Consider the following 5,655-nt stretch of genomic DNA (forward strand, 5'->3'; position numbering starts at 1 on the left):
ATTTTAGTCTTTATGCTCCTTTGTGTAGAGAGAAATTTTGACAGTCGGAATCTCTCAGGAGTGTTGGGAACACTGGTTTTCCATATGGAGCATGGTGTCATTAGGAGAAATGAATATGAGGACTCTGTTCACAGTCTTCCCTGTGGTAACTTTAAAATCCTGAATCTTGTGGCGTCTTACTGACTGATAAAAGTAAATCAAGTTAAATAAAATTATTTTAGTAATTTTACCTAATTTACATGACAAAATATTTTAAGCCATCTTTAATGATTAAAGCCTGTTGGAATTTAAGGTCCAATTCGACTCTGAAGTCTATGGTTGTATTGATATGTGGATCTATCAATGTAAAGACCTGGTTTTATGCTGTGGTGTATTTTTATGAAAACACTACCTGTATTTTCTAGTACAAAAAAAAAAAAATCTTAAACACTAAATTTTGAAAAAACTTTTTTTAGAGATAAATTCTTATGACTGATAAAATGGCAGAAATAGTATTGATTCACAAATAATGTTATATAGTTATCAATCTTCATTTTATTGGAAGATGATTCTCTGATTTCCCTTTTACTTTGCAAACAGAGCAACGTTCAGATCAAACTAAGGTGGTTTTGGAATGTGAGGAAGTATAAATTGATCCAAAATCTTCAGAAAAGTCTTACACTTGAGTTTGTCTGCTAAAGGAATACTTGGTGTAGGTAAGATAAGGAGAGAAGGTAATAACAAGTATGCCAGCGTGGCTGGACACACAGCAGGCAATAAACAGGTATTAAAAGGCAGACAGCCCTGTGAGATCAGATACACGTGGGCTATGTCGATTACATGCACCCCTATAAAACCCATTAATGTTCCTCATAAAATAACAATGGCTTCAGGAACCAACAGAGTACACAAGTGAGGAAATCTAAGACAGCAACTCTCCATTTTGAATCTGAGAATTTTAGGAAAACAACTTATAAGCAAAATAGCTAGTATACCTCAGAATAGCTTTATAAATATACTTAAAATAATTTTTCAAACATCTTGCTATATTCATCAAGTCATGATTAGATTTAAAAAATCTAAGAGTCATGTTAGTCATGCCAATAAATCTAAATTAAAAATATCTTTGATTTGCAACTCTTTCCTATGGATCTAAAGAATAAAACTGACATATTTACAAATCAATCTTTCCTCCCTTGCGGTTGTGATTGAATTTATATGTCCTATTCATTGTTTTAGTTCAAACTCTTGATTTATCCGTCCTGACTGGCTTTTTCTTCTATTGTTAGTTCAGTCTTTTGAAGTTCAGATTTTGTAATGAGCACCATAGAGGTTACATAGTTCACTTTCCCTGTCTTTTTCAGAAGAGAACAAAGCAAAACACCCTATTCCCTTTGCCCAGCTGCCAAGTGTAAGCAGTCTTGATCAGTGGTATTTTCATTTAACAGATCTAACAGGTGAGTTTTCTCCATAAGATCCACAGGATGAGAGGATCAACTACCCATTACTGAAAAGATATCTCCATCAAAACATAGCAAAGCGGGGCCAGAACTGGTGTTCATGGTACACTCCTCATTATTTGGCCCTTATGATTTAGTCATAAACTAGTGTTCCCGCATGAGGTTAACATCAAAATCTGCTTCAGGCAGTTTCAACTAGCACTGTTAAAAAGCCAGCACAATTTCTAAAAATGATTAACTCTTGACTCCAGTTCAAATTCTAATTCAGCAAAATTTCCCTCCTCAGCAATTCCTGCCCAGGTTACAGTAATTAAAGTAATGTTTAAATCTTGAAATAGTAGTGTTTCCCAGGTGGGAGAAAATGATCTCTTTTAGTAATACTTTAATTGGAAAAGTGAGAGGTTAGAAAATTAGCATTGTTAGACCTTGCCTTACAAATTAATTAAACAATTTCATGAGAAATTAAATCAGAACAAATTTTTTGAATTATGGCAATACTGGAACATAGTAATGAAATGAAATAACTGAAACTTGTTATATAGTCACTGATATTTTTCCAAAATTTATTACAGAAGAAAATAAGAGAAAAACATTCTTAAAAACCAGTAAAATTATTCATTACAGATGAGATCTTAAAGTAATTAAAATTTGGTGACACAATTTTTAATGTCTATAATTTGACTTTTTCTAACAAGAAATTATCTTTTCTAAATAATTCTAGAGGAATTTAAATATTTACTTTTAGCAAGCGTTTAAAACAGAAATTTTCCACTGGGGGTGCTCCAGAACACTGGTATGCGGTTAAAAGGCTCTGAGACTTTTTAAAGATCATTAATTAAATTATTTCCAAAGAAGTTCAAAACAAAGTATGTTCTTTTTTTTTTTTTACTTTTTTTGATCAACACTTTTTTTTTTTTTTTAATTTCAGGTTACTGTGAAGGTTCAAACAATCAGGTCACGATTTTTGAATTTCTTAGGTATAGTCCCTCCTGGAGTTGTGTCCCACACTCAAAAGGTATGCCATGCACCCCTACCTTGTGCCATTAGGTGGGAACCCTCCAATCCCTCCCTTCTCTCCCATCTCCCTCATTCCCTCATCCCCCCAAAATTTAATTGAACTGAATTAAAATTTTCTCTTATGGGGCATGTGTTAGATTGTCCACTGGCTTTATAATAAAATTGAGTACATTGGATATTTGCTTTTCCATTCTTGTGATACTTTACTAAGAAAAATGTGTTTCAACTCCTTCCAGATTAATACAAAAGATGTAAAGTCACCATTTTTTCTTAGGGCTGAGTAGTACTTGATGGTATACATATTCCATAGCTTGTTAATCTGTTCCTGAGTTGATGGGTATTTGGTGGTTGTAAATTGAGCTGCAATAGACATTATAGTGCAAATGTCTAATTTAAGTGTGCTGTGGAAATTTAACTATTAAATTTAAGTGTGCCATGAGATAAACAAAGATTAAAAAACATTGTTTTAGAGTCTTCTCTGAAATGGTTTTTAAAATTGAGGCACAAACTTTTAGGGTCTAGGCTAGCCTTTGATTTCTAATGATTAACTGCTTTGGGCAAATGAGAAACAGCTAAACAGCTAAAAAGAGCTGAAACAGCTAAACATTCATTATAATGCAGTCTTAATATGTAAGTGATACGGCCTTCATTATCTCAACATGTTAACAGTAGACATCACATGTTAAGATGTCAATCCCCATGCTGGAGAAGAGGAAGTCAAATCATGTCTATTTGCTGTCTATTTGATCTTATATCTAGAAAACCCTAAAGACTCCACCAAAAAATTCTTAGATTTAAAAGTCCAAATCAATCTATAGATTCAATGCAATTTCTATCAAAATATCAATATCATTTTTCACAGAATTAGGAAAAAAAACTCTAAACCTTATGTGGAACTACAAAAGAGTCTGAAGAGCCAAAGCAATCTTGAACAACAACAGAAGCTGGAGGCACATATCCTCTCACTTCAAATTATAGTACAAGGCTATAGTAACCAAAACAGCATGGTGATGGTGTGAAAACAGACACAGATGAGGTCAGGCAGTTACGTTTGTGAACTCGTGCTGGGAAAACTGCTGCATGTCTCATTGCCAGATATCACTATGGCCACCTTTGAAATACCCTCCTTGGGAAGCTATGCACCAAGGCCGGAGCCTACTCCACCCTTCAAAGCACTTTTTCTAAGTGATGTACTAAGAATATTCTAAATTGTTCTGTAATTGAATTAAATTTCTGAAAATTAATATCTCTCTTTTGAATTGATTTTTTTTAAATGGGACAAAAACATTTTTCTTATAACATTCTTCATGTATGCTGTGCTTTAAAGAAATAAAGATTATAAAGAAACAATTTGCCAAAATGCTAGACAATTTTGTATGGCAATTTATAAGTGCCTTGGGTTATGAACAACCAGATTTTTCTCCTTATTTCATTTAAACAAAATCTATATGGTTTTGAGTACTGGAAATTCCTGTTAATGGAAAAAAATATATGCATTTAAAAATCTAATTAAATGTGTCACTGATTTTGATCAAAATATAAAAATAGTTTTAAAGTTTGTTTAATTAAGTTCATATAATTATTCTTAAACTTTAACCACTTTTATAAGGTCAGTAAATGTAGTTCCTACTTTAAGTGGTTACTGTTGACTGTCCTAAGATATGGCAATGCATGTCGACACTGGACCCCAATTTCTCAGGTTCAAATCCTAGCATTGTTACTTTCCTGTTATCTAGCCGTGTAATGTAAGTGTTACCTAGCATTGTACACTTTTAAATAAAGTGTTTGCTATTATTATATTTTTATATTATTAATTATGAAATGATTATCAAGCCCTAAAATAGGTGTTAAACAACTATGCCTAATCATTCGAATGAACAGTGCCTGTATCACTAGAGAAATTCTTCACTTTCCTCACACTGCCTCTACATAAAGAAATTTTCAGTTTTTCTCCTATAGGGTCGTTCCAAAGCCAAATAAGAAATTCGGTATCATTATTATCAGTGCCACAAACAGCATTTTCCCATTGGATCATTCAATGTAGTTATCAGGCTTGGCTTAAATATAATACCACTAACAGCAATGATAACAAAACTCAAATTTACTAAATATTTGTATACCAGGTATAGAACTGAGGATTTTATGTTGTAATCTCTTTATTAATTTTAACAATTTGAAAAATGTGTTGTCATCCTCCATGAATAAAAATGCACTTCATTAGAACATTCTAAAGAATAGAATGGAAGCTTTGGAAGTGATTCCAACACAAGAGACCGACGACTCATGTCGTAATGACCAATGGGGCTAGAAAAGGAATATATCTCCAGATCCTATCTATTATGTATTTGATTAAAGTAGATTGTCACATGATTTCACAGTCATAAGTCATCAGTATCTTTAGTTCCTATGAAAATCATAATTAGTAATGAATCAAAAACAGAAATAACTCATGTTTGTTTAATATGCACATTTTCTTTTATTTATTTCTCTTGGGAAGTTGGAAGAGCATGTGGAAATAAAAAGCCAATAAATGCACTTTGGTACTAAGGAATATCAGTGGCCCATAGAGCACAAGGTTCTCTACTGTGTTGGTTCCTCTCTGAAAGCAGAGTCTTTAACCTCGGTTATCTATTAGTTAAATAGGAATAATACCTACCCCAAAATAATGAACACAAAACAGATGCTACAATGCCTGGTCCATGGTAAATGCCTAATAAGTAACAGTTTCTATTAATGAATGCTGATTGAGTCACAAAATTTGCAACTGAAAAAAAAAAATCATAGCACAAAGGAGCACGATTCTTTCTTTATGGTATTCAAGTCCTTCCTGATTTTTAGCAATTTTTCATGTCCGGTGGAAAACCAAAGCAATCTAATAGTTTTAATAAAGGAAAAAAATACTTTATGTAACTACACTACTGATATTTCTACCAAGGCAAAAGCTGATTAGAAGAAATTAAGAGTTGTAAAAGGGGCATAAATCATGATAAAGAAGCAGAAATCTTGTTGAGAGTTTGATGCAAAAAATACATAAGCTAATAAGAATGGCTTGAGGTATAATTTTCTTTCCTCCCATTAATGTTCCTGGTACTGTAGAATGGCTATTATTTAGTCTGTGGTCACTTAAACAAGACCAAACTCAATCACATGTAGAACAGCTACAGATAGAAAGTCTTGTTTTTGTGCTTGAAAAATGAAA

General features: G+C 32.7%; 1 protein-coding gene across 1 annotated transcript in view; it reads right to left on the bottom strand.

Annotated features, from left to right (window-relative positions):
* The window catches only part of NAALADL2 (N-acetylated alpha-linked acidic dipeptidase like 2), a 979,797-nt gene that overhangs the window by 124,019 nt on the left and 850,123 nt on the right, over window positions 1-5,655 (bottom strand). The window lies entirely within an intron of this gene.

The sequence above is a fragment of the Otolemur garnettii genome, unplaced genomic scaffold (genome assembly GCF_000181295.1).
Source record: "Otolemur garnettii isolate 467f Iridium unplaced genomic scaffold, OtoGar3 scaffold00078, whole genome shotgun sequence".
Classification (NCBI taxonomy): Eukaryota; Metazoa; Chordata; class Mammalia; order Primates; family Galagidae; genus Otolemur; species Otolemur garnettii.